Source organism: Sorex araneus, chromosome 3, assembly GCF_027595985.1.
Source record: "Sorex araneus isolate mSorAra2 chromosome 3, mSorAra2.pri, whole genome shotgun sequence".
NCBI lineage: Eukaryota > Metazoa > Chordata > Mammalia > Eulipotyphla > Soricidae > Sorex > Sorex araneus.
The window spans coordinates 238,171,638-238,187,797 of NC_073304.1; the positions used below are offsets into that span (position 1 = coordinate 238,171,638).

General features: G+C 67.2%; 1 protein-coding gene across 7 annotated transcripts in view; it reads right to left on the reverse strand.

Annotated features, from left to right (window-relative positions):
* The window catches only part of RBFOX3 (RNA binding fox-1 homolog 3), a 141,682-nt gene that overhangs the window by 117,077 nt on the left and 8,445 nt on the right, over positions 1–16,160 (reverse strand). The gene's annotated exons all lie outside the window — the stretch shown is intronic.

Here is a 16,160-nt window from a genome sequence, read left to right on the forward strand (position 1 = left end):
GGGGCCTCCTCCCCGTGCCCGCACGGCCCCTTCCCAGCCCTGAGGGGCCGTGACACCAGGCCTCATGCACAGACCCCAGAGACGCAGGCGGCCATGGTCAGCACAGGTGGCCCCTCCTGGACACCGGGGACCCTCCAGGCCCAGCCCCCGCTCTGCTGCCGAGAGAGAGGCGGGCAGGGGGCCAGCGCCACGGCAGGGCCCTGACTCAGGCAGCCCATCTCCCCGCTGACCGCGGCCAGAGATGCAGGGACAGAGAGGGGACAGCGGGGAGGCCGACCCGGCTTCCATCCCCGACATCCTGATGGTCCCCAAGCCGCGCCAGGAGGGGCTCCCGAGTGCAGAGGCAGGAGTCGCCCCTGAGCCCCCCAAAGCAGAAGAAACATGGGGTGGGAAGGTCGGGGTTCCCTGCTGAGAGGGCCCGGGGCTACCGTGGGGCACCCCTGGCCACGCCTGAGGCCTTGACGGTCCGCGCACGTTCGGGGGCTGCAGGGAGAGACCCCCGGGCCAGCCGGTGCCCGTGACTGTGGGGAGGGCTCGAGTCCAGCTCTGGGCTGTGACCGGGGTGTGGACGCGAGATTCAAGGGCCTCCCCCCCCCCGACACACCCCGCAGCTCTACATTTGCTCTTTTTTTCCTTTTTGGGTCACACCCGGCGATGCACAGGGGTCACTCCTGGCTCTGCACTCAGGAATCACCCCTGGCGGTGCTCAGGGGACCCTACGGGATGCTGGGAATCGAACCGGGTTGGCTGCGTGCAAGGCAAACGCCCTCCCCGCTGTGCGGTGGCTCCAGCCCCTCTGTTTGGTTTCGTTTCCAGGGAGGCGTTTGGGCCGCACGGCCCTGCCCTGGGGCTGCCCCCGCAGCTCTCTGGACCTCGAGTGCTGGGGTCGGCGGGTCGGCCAGGTGGGCACCTCCCCGCACTCCACGCCCGCCTCCAACCGGCCTGTGTCCTAGACACGCAGACGCCCCAGAACACGGGCGTGTGTGGGTGCCAGGGTCCGAGGGCACCGACCCCGCCGCCAGGACGCACAGAGACAGGCTGCGTAGCTGCGTCCCGGCGACCAAGGGCTGCCGTGGCGGGAAGCAGGATCTCTCCCAGGGTGTTGCGGTCGGCAAATTGCGCCTGGGAACCTTCCCGGCCCAGCCCGCGGGCACACGAGCCTGCACAGCCCCCACGGCCCCACAGCCCACACACGCCCACTGGCCCGTGAGGCGGGAACCCTGGTTTCCATCGGACACACGTCCCACGGGAGGCCGTAGAGGCGCCTCTCAGGGAGGGGGAAGAAACGGCTCCGGCCACGCTCCCGACGCCTCAGACCCAGGCGTGCCTGTTTCCCCCGTGGTGCACACAGACACAAGCACGCACACGTGAGTGCATGGCACATGCAGCCACACACCTGCAACACACGTGGTGCACACACAGACACAAGCACGCACGCGTGAGTGCATGGCACATGCAGTCACACACCCACAACACGCACGTTCCTGGTGACCCCGCACCCGTGCCCGTGCCCTTGGAGCTGGGCCCCCCGAGGGCGAGAGCGTGACGTGCTGGAGCCCGGCGGGGCGTGTGACAGGAGCCAGAGCCTGGGGCGGCCCAGGGGTGTGGGGGGAGGGGGGACCCCACAACCTGTGTGCAGGGTCAGCCCGCCAGCCCAGGCCAGTGTCCACGCCAGCAGGACGCCCTGGGCCCTGGGCTCCTGCTCTAGACAGACGCCCCTGGTGACGGGGGTAGCCGGCGGGGGCTGGGTGAGGGGAGGCTGAGCGGGTGCGTCTGGGGTCCAGGCTGCTCGCCCGGGAGGTCTGGGGGTGCTCGTCCCCAAGGTCAGTCAGGCACGCCCCCCGCCCCGGGTCGGGAGGGCCCCCTGCGGGGAGGCGCGCCCCCCCCCCGCCCCCGCCTCAGCACTGCAGCCCACAAGGATCTGTCAGGGACGCTCCGGCTCTAACCAGCTTTAAATTGAATCACGACGAAATCATCAGAATAAAAAGAACCCAAGTTCCAGCCTTTCAATTCCAGCACTGGAGAAAAAAAAAAAGAAAGAAAGAAAAGTTATACATTTCATAATGGCCTTCTACCCCATAATGAACAGGAAAAATAAATTAGATTCCAAGCTAAGGGTATATTTATGCAATTTCATTATGTGCCCATGAGCAAACTTGGTTTTCACCAAGATAAAAATGAGCTCTCAGAAACACTCACGCTAAATAAATGGAGTGATTTAGCGGCTTCGCGGGAAGCCGGGGGACCAGGGCCAGTGTCGGGCCCGCCAACCAGGAACGGGACATGCTCGTCCCCGTGGCCTCAGGCCTCAGTGACCCCCATAGGCGGGACCCCTGACCCCCACACTCTGCTCCCAGCCACGCAAAGCACCACCTGGTCCTCGACCAGCCCCCCACACCTGCCTGTCTCCTTTCCAGAAACTTCTGGGCCCTGCTCCCAGGAGTTACCCTGCCCGGCACGGGGCCTGCGCCCAGCTCCCACCTGTCCGTGACAAGCCGTGTCCCCTCTGACCACAAGGCGAGCGCCAAACCCACAGGATGCAAACACGGTTTTCTCGGGGCCTGAGCAGTAGCACAGCGGGCAGAGCCCGTGCACTGCATGCGGGCACTTTGGATTCGAACATATGGTGACCCCGGAGCAGAGCCAGGAGTGATGCCTGAGCACAGAGCCGGGAGTCAGCCCTGAGCACAGAGCCGGGAGTCAGCCCTGAGCACAGAGCCAGGAGTCAGCCCTGAGCACAGAGCCGGGAGTCAGCCCTGAGCACAGAGCCGGGAGTCAGCCCCGAGCAGTGACTATGGTGCAAACCTGCTCCCCCCTCAACAAAACAAAACCCAGCCAATCCGCCCATCAGGAGGAAAGCCGGGCCAGCCGCACCCAGCACCCAGCGGCCGTGGGACAGACACTGTCGGGTGGGGTGGATACAGCTCCTGTGTCCTGGGGCCGGGCTCCAGGGCTGTCCCAGATCCCACAGGGGTCCCGCCCTCCCGCGTCCCCCCGGGGCCCCACCTGCCCCTCTGCCTCCTGCCGGCTGCCTGGCTGGGCGCTCAGAACCACGGACCCCCGTAGCCCCCTCAGCGAGGACAGGCGGGGCAGCTCCCGGCACACCCGCCGCCCCCGCCCCTGCTGGGGCTCGGGGCCACCCTCCCCTCCGCAGAGCTGGGGTCCCAGCCAGCCCGGGTCAGGCCGGGAGCCCCCTCGACTGGCCCTCCGGCCCCGGACGTGGGCACCAGCAACTGCTGAGAAAACCCAGGAACCGGGCGGCCCCCGGCTCCGCCCGCGGGAGGGAGACGCAGAGCCCGAGAGGGGCGTGGGGAGGGAAGAGCAGCGAGAGGAGCCGCCACGGGCAGCCCCGGCACCCACCTGGCCGCCTCCGGGGCACGCGCGGCCCAGCCTGCGCCCGCGTCCGTCTGCCCCCCGGCCGCCCCCGCCGGCTTACATAACCGGGTCCCTCCTCACCCCAGCCCCCCCTGCACGTGGGGGAGTAACATCTGCTGGTGCCGCTCCTCTCCGAGAACCTCCCCCACACACCCGCACCCAAACCCTGGCGCTCTCACCCTCCCCCGGGCCGCGAGGCTGGAAAATCACAAGGAATGAGTCTGTCTCCGAGCACCGCGGGCCGAGCAGCCCCCAGCAGCCGCCGAGCACAGGGCACTGGGTGCCTCCTCTTCCCGTTTCTCCCTGTGGTGGGCTCGGGACCGGCGAGGCCCCCGGCTGGGGAGACGTGAGGGTTTGGGCGGGGGAGGGGACCCTGTACTCTCCTCGCCCGCCCTGCGAAGGGGAGCACATGCCAGGAGGGGCCCGGAGACCAGCCTCGGTGGCCACCTGGGGCCGGCACTCGGCACGGCCTCACTCCCCTCAGCCGACACGCCCGGGTCCGGGCCAGGCTCGGCTGGCCTAGCTGCAGCCGGCCTTCCAGAACTTTCCAGAAAAGGGGGGACTGGCAGTCCCTCCCTCAGAGACTGCTGCAGCCCCTTCCCAGGTCTACACAGCAGCTCCGGGGCCTCAGGTTCCCACACTGGCCCCACCTGGCACACACAGACATGCACATGCATGTGTACACACACGGTTACACACATGTGACCTGAGTTCATTTGTACACATATGTGTGTTCCACATATGCACGCATACACCCACTCCTGAACACACACAGAATCATGCACACACATATATACATATGCACATGTAGTCTATGCACATGTATCACACGTGTCCATCCACTGTGTACATGTGATGTGCACACAGTGCTCATGTGTGCATGCACACAGCACACATGCATGCAGAATTCATTCACAAGCCCCTCGTGCACACCTGTGATCTCTCACACACACACACACACACACACACACACACACACGCTCACTCTCATGTGTGCTCAGCCTCACTCAGCCCACATGGCAACCAAATAACATATGCACATCTGTATGCGTGTAGGTTGACACGTGTGCACACTTATGTTCACGTGTGTACCTACGTCTGCATGTTTCCCACAGAGCACACCGCATTTCCCGGGGACTGCTCTGCTGGCCCCAGCGGGGGCCGGAGAGGCCGTCCCTGGGGACGTGTCCCAGAGCAGGGCACTCAGCTGTCCCAGCCGAGAACTGGCCCAGCTGGGGGGCCGCGAGTGCCAGCCCCCCGGGCACGCGGGTGGGTCTGTGCTGCAAGTGGGGAGCTGCACCCCTGCCTGCGGACCCCCGGGGACCTGGGGGGAGGAGGTACTGGGAGGAGTGGCCCAGCACCCCTTCAAAGGGGGTCCTCGCGGGACCCCCAGAGACAGGCCTGGAAAGCCCTCATGGGACCCCCAGCAGCACAAGCTCACAAAGGGTCACAGAGGGAGGGGGGCACCCGCAGGCCCCCACTGGGTCCCGCACACCACCAGCCCGGGAAGGACCCGCCCCTCCCGCCCCGCCCCTGCGCTGTGGCTGGTTCCCTCAGCCACTGTCTACACAGCCCCGAGCCCGCGTGGCCCCAGGGAGCCCTGACAGGCGGGACAGGCAGCCCTGCCCTGCCCGCCCCAAGGTCGCCCCAGGGGCAGCCGGGCAGAACATGGGCACCCGCAGGCCCCAGGGCTCTACTCTGGGGTCTCCCCTCCCTCACGGGCGCCCTGCTCAGGAGCCTGACCACGTGGTTCAGAGAGCAGTGCCCAGCCAGGCCCCAGGGCTGCCACCCAGACACTCACGCGGGGACCAGCGGGTGACGGGGCAGCCCTGGAGCACATTAGGGCGAGCTGGGCCAGAGGCAGCTCCCGGGAGTCCCCTGAGCGCAGGACAGAAGGAAGAAGGGGGCGTTGGACGGAGACGACGGAGAAGAGCTGAGCGCCAGGACGAGGGCCGAGTCAGGGGAGACGTGGGGACCCCCGCGCTCACGCTGGGAGCCCTCGGGTGGGCTCACCGCGCACGGTTCACGCGACACGCTGGCGGAGGCGCTGCACGCGCCACAGGGACTGTGGGATGACTGAGGAGACAGTGGGGCGGGGGAGGGCCGGGGGCCGGGGCCGACAGCTGGGGGGCCGGGGGCCGGGGGGCCGGGGGGCCTGGGAGATCAAGGAGAGACGGACGGGGAGATCAAGAGAGACGGACGTATGAGCCGGGAGCGGGCGCAGAGGCCTGCGAGGGCGAGTGGGCGGCCGGGCGCATGCCTGAAGCTCCTCCGTTGAGAAAGAGAAAAGACTCGGAACAGCCCAGGCCGGAGCCCCGAGACCGGCCCTTGCAGCTCAGAGCGGCTCAAACCCTGGCACAGACGTATGCGGAGCTCAGCCCGGTCGACAAGGCTTCTGCAGTGACAGGAACGTTCTGGACCCGTGTCGGGCCGTCCAGCCGCCACTGGCCACAGGCGGCTGCTAGGGACCGAACACGCCCAGTGCGGCCCGGGCGCCTGACACCCCACCCTCCTTACACCGTCACGGGAGCGGCCCGACACCGTGGCACTGGCCCCACATGGCGGCTGTCGGGGGCAGATGGCAGACGCGGCGTGTGACACGCGGACGCCAGTGTCACCATCTCCTCCAGCCCTGACTCCGAGTAAGAGGGGACTGCACAGCCCGTGCGCCCAGGGCGGACGCGGTCCAGAGCCCAGATACCGGCCTTCTGGAGAGATCCGAGACCTGGGCTCCGGGTTCAGGAAGCTTCTCCGGAGACAAACGTGGGGCTGCCGGTGGCAGAGCCGATGGCCAGTGCTGTCGCGGAGAATCGGCGACCCTGGGCTCGGACCTAAGTCCTTGTGAGCTGAGACCTCAGCGGAGCGGCCTGTTGGGTTCTCACTGGGCACACAGGGAGGGGCAAGGACGCCCCGGAGAGTTCAGGAAGGGACCTACCGCCACCCGGGGTGCGGAGCCCCTGGCCCAGCCCTGGTCACCAGTCTGAGACGCCCCGGCAGGGGGATCGCCTGTTTGGGGTCTGGTCTCCAGGGCTGACGCAGCGGGAGCTATCTGCCGTCCGTCCCCGCGTCTGCTCTAGCTCGTGCTGATTCTGGGGTCACACGAGCCCGCAGGGCTCTGGGCCGTTTGCAGAAATGCAGGTGGACGTTCCTTACTGCGCCAACACAGCAGGAAGGCGACCCGCCTTGTACGCGGCCAGCCCCTCACGTGCCCCACCCTGAGCCCTACCAGGAGTGACCCCTGAGCACAGAGCCAGGAGTCGGCCCGAGCACCAGCACGTGTGGCCCCCAAAACAAGCAAACCCCAAAACGTGAAAACTTCTCACGTCATTTTGCTTGCCCCCAGGGTTCTCCTGCTCTGACATGTATTTTATTGAATTATCTTATCACTGCCTGTGGTCTTACGGCTGATTCCGCTTACGGGGTTTCCGCTCCCGTTCTGTGTCCGTACGGACGGAGCCTGGGCGCCTTCTGCTCTCTCGTCCGGCCCGTGCCTGCTGCAGCAGCCGCAGGCCGGGGCTTCCTTGCTTGGTCTTCGCTGTACTGTTTGCACCGGAAGAAAAGCAAGTTCCCAGGGGCTGGGGCGATAGCACAGTGGGGAGGGCGTTTGCCTTGCACGCAGCCGACCCGGGTTCGATTCCCAGCATCCCATAGGGTCCCCTGAGCACCGACAGGAGTAATTCCTGAGTGCAGAGCCAGGAGTGACCCCTGAGCATCGCCGGGTGAGACCCAAAAAGGAAAAAAAAAAAAAGAAGAAAAGCAAGTTCCCCGACGTGACACCGTGGTCATGGTTAGGGTGCGTCCACCCACTCCCGAGGGGGCGGGGGGCGCTGGCCCGGCGTCAGTGGTGAGAGGGCCCACCCAGCACTGTGGTTGTGGGTGGGAGTAAGCCGGGTCCGCTCGGCCCCCCTGAGTCTCTCCCAGAGGAGCTGAATTCCGTGGGCTCTGTCTCTCCACAGCGACTGTCCTCACGGTGTCACACCTGGGGCTGCGGCATCCCAGCGTGCTGACGCGGACAAACACAGGACACGGGACGCCTGGGCCGGCTCCCCACGGGCCCGGCTGGGTTCGCACCCAGGTCGCCAGCGAGGCTGCCCGCAGCAGGAGGCGGAGCCTGAGCCGTCTCTGCCCGTGCGGCTCTCGTGTCCTGAAAAGCAGGCGATGGTTTCCGTCCTTCCCCGTTGCACAACGGTCCGGTCCAGCCCCCCCACCCCGCATCACACGGGGCTGCTGGGGCCCCTCCCGTGTTTGGGGGCCGTTCCTTCCTTCCCGCGGCCTTTGCATCCCGTGTCCCCGCTGTCCCTTCTGGCCTGCGCGGTGTTCGCATGTGGGTCCTCGTCACGGCTTGGAAGCATGACGCCTCCCTCTGCCGTCCTGCCTGGGCGCCTTAGTCTCCCCCGAGGGGCCGCGTGGCCCACACTCCAGCCCTCTCTCGCCAGCGGCGTCTCCGCCACACGCTTCTGCCTCGCGTGTCCTGGGCCGTGTCCTCGCCCAGTCAGGTCACCGCACTCCCGCGTGTCACCCTGGGTCTGGAATGCCGGGGGCCACTGGGACGGCCGTGACGGGCCTCCGGGAGGGGGTCTTGGCATTGGGACACGGAGCAGCCACAGGCAGGTGGCACCAGACCCCGAGGTGTGGAGGTGCCGTGTGGGGCCGCAGCCGCCTCCAGGCCGAGAAGGGAGGACCTGCCCAGGGACCCTCGCGGCCGGCAATGCCCCCCAAGTGCCCACCCCAGCACTGACGCTGCCTCAGGCACGCCCAGGCCAGGCTCTGGGCTCAGGCCAGCGGGGGAGGCGGTCGCACCTCAGCTCCTTCAGCCTAAGACGGTGCCAAGCCATGAAGCCGGGCTGCAGAGCGCCCGGCGCAGCCCCCTGGGACAGGTGGCCCAGCGCCTCGTCCCCCAGAGAGGCTGGGCTGAGCCCTCCAGGCCGGGGCGGGCAGGAACGCCCCACAGCCGGACCTCACTGTCCCGCCCCGGGGCTCCGGACACGGCGCTGTAGGCTGGTGGGGGTTGGCGTGAAGCACCCCCAGCTCGGGGAGCCTGCACAGCATCACGGCAGCTCAGACTGACCACCGGCCGGGCCTCAGGAAGGACGTTGGTCACCGGCGTGAGACGTGACCCTCCCTCCCACAGACCGACAGACTCACCGGGGTTGATCAGTCCGACTGCCTTTGTGTCGCAACAAACGGTCGTGAGTCAACTAGGCTGTGCCTGCCAGGGGGCAGGCTGGGGCGGGGTGGGCGTGGGGCACTGGTGGCGGCAGGGCACACTGGCGCTGGGCTCGTAACGGAACATGCGTGCCTGAAACCGCCGACTATGAACAACGTGGTAAATCATGGTGTGAATGATAAAAAAACCTTGATAAAATAAAATCTAAACAAGCAATTCATGAATAAATAAATAAATAACTGAAGCACCCAGCGCCTGGCTCCCACCGGCAATGGCGACGGTGGGCAGCGGTGACCGACTCACCACCCCGTCACCAGGCTCCACCGACCACAAGGCCACTGAAACAGTATCGAGATGGTGGGAGGAGCTGCGTGGAGAGTGAAAGGGATACAATGTAACAATCTGGAGCAGGCACCGCTTTAGACGCTCCATCTTCCGGCTGGGCAAGGAGGGTCCGCCCGCATGGGGGGACAATGGCTTCCCCCCCCCCCCAGTCACCTGCCCCGTGCAGCCGCCGCCACTCCAACACCACCGGGCCCAGCCCTGGCGGAGTCACGGCTGGAACCCAAAGAACGACCACGGGGGAGAGGCCGGAACACGGGCAGATGGAGGCCACCCCGTGCTGCGGCTCAGCCACTTGTACTGAGGGGACAGAGGGGACACAGGGCAGAGCCGGGAGGCAGGGAGGCTGGCGTTGGAAGCGGCGGCGACAGTGGTGGCTGCATGGTGGAAATTGGAGTGGGGGGGTGACGGTGGTGGTGCGGGCGGGAGTGGGGGAGGGGGAATGGGGTCCCCGGGGTGGGGGACGCGATGGAGAAGGCGGGGTGCGGGGACCGAGCTGCCGACCGGAGAGCGGTGAGTGACGGGAGTGGGCCGTGAGCACATCGGCAGGGGTGGAGAGGAAACAAAATATACGAACGCGGGATGATGAACCGTTACTTAAAGAACTCGGGCTAATTTAACATCTTTGTAAGCAAGGAAAAAATCCGAACCAGACAGAGAAGACTGGCAAAATATTTACTGACAAAAGGCAAAGCAGGGAAATATTTGAGGCGCTACAGCGCAAGCCAGGAAGCCGCGGCGGGGGGCGCCCTGGGAGGCGTCTCCTCCCCCACGGCAGGCCGCGCCGCAGCCCTGCCCGCGTGGCCTGGTGCAGGAACAGGGTGGGCCGCGCCCGAGGCAGGAGGCGGGGTCTAAGCAGGACCCTGGAAGGCGGGGCTGGCTTCAGGGGCAGAACCCCAAGGCCCGCCACCCCCTCCAGGGGAGACCTTGGTGGTGAGGCTGGGACAGGACCTTGGGGGGCCACACCCAGCCAGGGCCCCATGGCCCCTCCCGGCACAGAACACTCTGGAAGCCCTGGCAGGGGTGGGGCTGGGACGAAGGGTGGGTGCAGGTGGACCCTCTGATGGGGAGTGGGGTTGGCCCGAAGCCCCCTGCAGCAGGAGCACAGGCCCCACGCAATGCTGACCACTCACCCCCTGGAAGGTGCTCCTGGAGCACACGAGGACTCGTCTGCACTGCTCTGCCTGGAGCACTGTTGAACAGAGTCGGTGCTTAGTGTCCTTGCGGTGATGGACAGGCACTGAAGGGGGGAGGGGCGGGGGGAAGGGAGGGCGGGAGGGAGGAGGATGAAGGAGGATGAAGGTGGTGAAAGAAGAAAGGGTGCGGGGCTGGAGTGATAGCACAGCGGGTAGGGCGTTTGCCTTGCACGCGGCTGACCCGGGTTCAAATCCCAGCATCCCATATGGTCCCCTGAGCACCGCCAGGGGTGATTCCTGAGTGCATGAGCCAGGAGTGACCCCTGTGCATTGCTGGGTGTGACCCAAAAAGCAAAAAAAAAAAAAAAAAAAAAAAAAAAGAAGAAAGGGTGGACAGATAGGTGGGTGGGTGGGTCAGTGGAAGGAGGGATGGACGGGCAGGCGGAGCGGATGAATGATGGGTGGGTGAGAGACGGGTGGGTAGGTGGATGGGGGGCGGGGCGAGACGCCCCTGGTGCATTTTCAACATACCGTGTTCCAGGCCACGGCCCCTACACACTCCCCCAGACCCCGGCCCTGCACCTGGAAGGCCCCTGGGCTGAAGGCTGCACTCTCCAACCTGCAGAGCAGGCTCTGGAGGGTTCTGGAGGGTTCTGGGAGCAGGGCGGGGCTGCGGGGGCTATGGGCGGAGCTCTAGGGGGTTTGGGGCGGCTCTGGGGGTGGGGGGGGCAGAGGGATGAGTGGGTGGGGCGTGTGAAGGGACGGGGCTGGGAGCGGGTGAGGGGTGTAGAGGGTAAGGAGAGTGGGCGGGGCTGGGAGAGGGTGGGGCTTGAGGGGCGGGGTTGGGAGTGGGCAGGGGCGGGGCTGTGCTCGGGCAGAGCTGTGGGTGGGCGGGGCATGTGGAAGGCGGGACTGTGGGTGGGCGGGGCTTAAATGGGCTAGGCCAGGTGGGCGTGGTGTGTGGAGGGGCGGGGTGTGTGGAGGATGGGGGCGGGGCTCCCAGCCAGGCTCAGGATTGGGTAAATTTGGCTCCAGCTGCGGGTTTTTCAGGGTGTGGCTCAGGCCTGGCGCTGGGACGTCTGAGCCAGGAGTCGGCGCAGAGTTCGTGAGGCAGGAGGCAGCCTGATGCAGGCGCTGTCCCCAACATCGCTGCCCGTGGGGTGTGCCCTGGGTGCAGCCCCCACCCCCAGCGCCCCAGCAACCCCCAGCTGTCCATCTGCATCTGCCGACCTGTCCAGTCCACAAGGGTTCGAGCATGCCCGGGCGACGGGCACGGTGGGATCCCAGCTGCACCTCGTCTCCCCCAGGTGCCCCTGAGGAGCCAACTGCAGTGGCTCCCAGGGAAACGGAGGCTGGGGGCACGTGACCCCAGAACCACAGGTCTGCGCAGAGGTGAGCTCGAGTCAGCTCCAGTCTTGAGGGCCAAACCCTCCTCCTGTTCCCAGCAAACCCCCGCAAAGCACAACTGACCAGGTCCCCAAGGGCCCCGGGATGCTCAGGGCTGGGCTGGGGTCCGGGGAGCTGCTTCAGAAAGCTCCGCTGCCGTCATGAAGCCCCCAAGGCCTGCTGGGGGCCCAAGTCCAGCTCACTGCAGGCCTCGGAGGGTGGGCTGCCGTCAGGAGCAGCTGGGGACCCGGCCCCGGGGCTCAGTCATCACCACAGAGCCCCCACCCCACACCAGACGGGGAGCGCGGGCAGACAGGGGAGCCGCAGTGCCGTGAGGCCCCCGGGAGTCCCCGAGCCTCCACGTGCTGAGGCGTCGTCCAAGGAGACGCGTGTGACCCCAGAGCACTACAGGGACTGTGAGCATCACTCAGGCACGTAACCGCGTCACCACGCCGGCCACAGAGGCAGAACGGAGAGGACAGAGGTTGCCGCGGGCTCAAGCACTGGGTTGGCAGCCACAGCCACGCGGGAGTCCACGGCACAGCCCCGCACCCACAGCCACGCGGGAGTCCACGGCACAGCCCCGCACCCACAGCCACGCGGGAGTCCACGGCACAGCCCCGCACCCACAGCCACGCGGGAGTCCACGGCACAGCCCCACAGCCCACAGCCACACGGGAGTCCACGGCACAGGGTCCACGGCGCAGCCTGAGGGTGGGCAGCGGGGCATGGCGGGGGATCTGGTGCCCAGCCTGTCCCAGCCCAGCCCTGGACATCCCACGGCGGCCTGGAGTCCCGCTCTCCAGCACTGCGGGACAGGCAGGGCCCTGCAAGGGACTGTCCCAGCCCGCAGGCTGCTCCCCAGTCCCGGCTGCACCCCACCAGGCTCCCTGCGGACCAGCCCCGCCCCCGCCCCGCCCGGAGCAGTGCCCGCCCCTCGCCCACGGCCCCGTGTGCAGGTGCAGCCCCGCCATCTGCCCCCCCACACACCACAGGGGGCTCCGGCCGGCTGCAGCCAAGGGCCCTGTGAGCACAAGGAAACAGCGCAGGCCCCGGCAGCACCCGCTGCTAGCAGCGGCCAAGAAAGGGCCCCCGTGAACCGGGGGCAGCAGAGTTCAGGGACACGTGCCCGACACACAGTCCAGCAGGGGCCTGGCCCGGCCTTGAGTGACAGCGAAGGGCTGGGGCAGGTTGTCAAAATGATAATAATCCAACTTAAAGGTGAAAAACGAAATGACAAAACTCAGGCTGGCGTCCGCAGTGGGACCCTGGCCCTCAAGGGGCGGCGGGCACTCCTGTGACGGCCAGTGGGTCCTGTGCGGGCAGAGGGCTCCGTGGCTCCCCACACACTCACCCCACAGCTGCAAGGCGCGGGGCGGAGGCGCCCAGGGCTGGAGGACGCGCCTTCACGGTGGTCCCGACCCTGCGGCCAGAGGCTGTAAGGCCAGAGACGGGGCCCCAGGCCTCGGTCCCGGCCAGGGCGCTCAGGCGCGCGGGGTCCTTCCACTGAGCATCGAGTCCAGCCTCCCGCCCTCGCCCCTGAACATGCAAGTCGGGTGCGTGCTGGGTCGAGCTGGATACGGGGACGAGATTGCATCTGTCTCGATAGAAATAATTTACTGCTTGATGGTCAGAGGGAATTTAATTAGTTCTTGTTCTCCTGATAAAATCAGTCACCATTGCTAAAACATTTCACTCCGAATTAGTCTGAAAGGGGCCAACAAGCCGGTGCTAATTTTACACACGACACCCCACAGCCTCCGAAAATACACACGGCGTGAGGCGCCCCCTCCCCGCGCCCCTCCCCTGTCACGCCGGGGCACCCAGTAAAGCCCCAGGCCAGCTGGACAGTGGGGAGGGCACAGGGGGGCCGCTCACAGCCCCCCGAGCCCCCCACCCCGAGCTGGCCCCCACGCTGCCCGGGCAGCCACTGTCCACGCTCAGGACCGGCTCTGGGGGACCCACTGAAGCCAGGCCTGGGCCCCACCAGCACCTGCCCGCCACCTCGGGGCCACACAGGGTGCCGCGGGCCGAGTCTGCCGCAAGCGAACGGTGACGACTCAGAAACAAGCACCCACAGAACCCAGCAGAGCCGAAAGATGCTTAGAATGCAGAACCAAGTCGGCCCGGGTCTCGCGGAGAACTGCAGTCTTCTAGAATGTTCCAGGAGAGGCAGAACAGGGGAGGGGTGGGGGCTGAGGCTGACTCACCGCCGAGCGGCCAGCCAGGCTGGACACCCTCCTTCCTTCCCCGCAGGGACCTGGCTGGGCCCAGGCCTGGATTCCGAGTCCTGCTAAGCCCAGGGAGACGGGACGGCTCCATGTCCCGGGGTCCTGGGGCTCGTTCCTTGCCAGTGGCCCCGTGAGCCCCGCGGGCGTGGCCTGGGGTCTCTGGCCCTGAGAGCGGAGCTGCGTGGGTCGCAGGGGTCCCGCTGTACCCCACCTCTGCGCGGGCAGGAAACGGAGGCCACGCGCGGGGCGGGGGCCACTAGGCCCCCCCGGGTCTGGACACCCCTCCTCGACGCTGGGCCCCGGGGTACAAGGGGGACCCCGAGCTTCTGAAGGTCACCCAAGGTCACCCAGGGGCGGGGGACGAGGAGACGGGACCCGCTCCCAGACTGATCCACACCTGCCCGGTGCAGCCTAGGGGGCCCGGGGACCCTCCATCTTCTATTTATTTGACCCCCTTTGGGCTGGACGAGGGGCTGTGGTCCCCACTGCCCAAGACCCCAGACAGGATGGAGGCAGGGCGGGGTCCCCCGACAGGCCTCAGGGTGAGTCCGCCACCACCCGAGAGACGCACGGCGAGAGCGCAGGCCACTGTCCAGCTGGGCAGCTCCGAGGGGGCAGCAGGGCCAGGGGGGGTCCCGGAGGCCACGCGCAGAGGCACCCAGCTCACACCAAGCCCCGCCAGGCCGGCTCTGCTGCCCGTGGACTGGCCACGGGGAGGGCGCGTCACTGGCCCGTCAGGTCACTCCCAAGACAGCGTGAGAGGCCGGGGGGCGGGGGGGAAGCAGGACGAGGGGATGGGGGGGGCGCACGCCACAGGGCGAGGACCCCAGCGTCTGTCACCTCCCAGGCGCCTCTATGCGGGCAGCAGGGGACCACTCAGAGGCGCCGTGGCCGGCGGCCAGGAAAGGTCACGCTGTCATTCCTCTCCTCTGGGCCTTCCCTACTTCTCGAAAGGGAAACGTTTTATACGTTGCAGAGCCTCTGTCTAGTACTTTTTGTGGGGAGGGGGCGGGGGGTGGTGGCGGTAGGATTCATCCTGCAACCTGGCTTGGCCCGTCAAAGTTCTTTTGACAACGAACTGCTGAGATCTGAAGAGACCCCACAACGGTCTCCGAGGAGAGAGCAACAGAGTCCCCTCCTCCCTCCTGGAAACAATACTTCTATTAATGCGACCAGAGAGTCCTCTGCATCTCGGGGGCCTCCCGGCCACACACATGCCCCACACCTCACTCACACAGCTCGGAAAGCTTATCTGCTAGGACCCAAACAAAGGGCTGTTTATCCCTCCAAACTGTCTCTTGCCAGACGCCCCTTCCTCCTGACCGGGCCATCTCAGGTCTGTCTACACCGCCCGCCCCTTGCCGAGCTCCGTGCCCTCTGCCCCCTGCCTGTGTGGGTCACTCACGCAGTACTGAGCAGGGGGGTCACGTCCCACCTGCTCTGGTCCTTGCTGACCAGCTGTTGGTGACGCGCCACCGGGCGCAGGACAGGGCACGGCCCCCGGAGCTGTGTGGCCTCGTGGTGCCCTGGCCGTGGGCCGCACCCCAGCACGACCTGGCCGCCCGAGTGGCCGGCACTGACGCCTCGGGTCACACGGGATCAGAGGGGACCCCAGACCTATCACTTAGCCGTGATGCCGGGAGGGGACGCCAGCCCCCAGCCCGGAGGCTGTGGCCGGGAAGGGTGTGGGGCTGGTGCTTCTTCCAGGCAGGCCCCCTGGTCACCTGGGGCCGCCGTCGGGACTCAGCGCCGATGCTGGCCGTGACCAGCACAGGAGGCAGAAGTGGCCACGGGCACTGGCCCCTGGGATGCGCCATCAGAGGCTGCGCTGCCCTGCGGGGGGTCCAGGTTCCAGGCTCTGTGGGGGCAGTGGGGGGGGAGGGGCGGGGAGGGCAGCCAGAAGCCCAAGGAACCCCCGGGCCAAGGGGAGGAGGTGGCCAGCAGCAGGGCCCATTCTAGAAGGTTCCATCACGGAGTCATGGGCTGGGGCCACCCAGAAGCGCCCAGACCTTGAAGGTCGGAGAGGAACAGACTGGTCTCGCGGGCCCCGGGGCCTCTGGAAGGTTCTTTTCCGTGAGGCCACCCACGCCCACTGCTCCCATCCCCAGCTGCTCCCCACAAGGGGCTCCTGGCCGTCGGGGGACGCGTGTCCCGCTCACTGGCCATCCGGTCATGAGCCCCGCGGCGGCCGTCCCCAAGCGTGGTGATCCCGAGTGTGGCGAGGGCACCGTGAGCCTAGGCCGCGCGCCTCGGTGCCAGGGCGACGTTGGGAACTCGGCGCGGAGAACACGGCTCCCAGCTGGCCCCAGACACAGCCCCGAACGCCCCCCCACCCCGGCTCCAGGGGGCCCAGGGCGGGGCTCTCACTGCCCCCAGGGGGCCGCGCCTGTCCCCAGGGCCCAAGGGACGCAAGGCGAAGCCCTTGGCACCGCCAGCAGCTCCTTGGATCCCACCCACCCCGGCTGTGCCAGTCCCGGTGCCAGCCGAGAGCGTCCGCGAGCTAAATATAGGCAGGACCGGCCG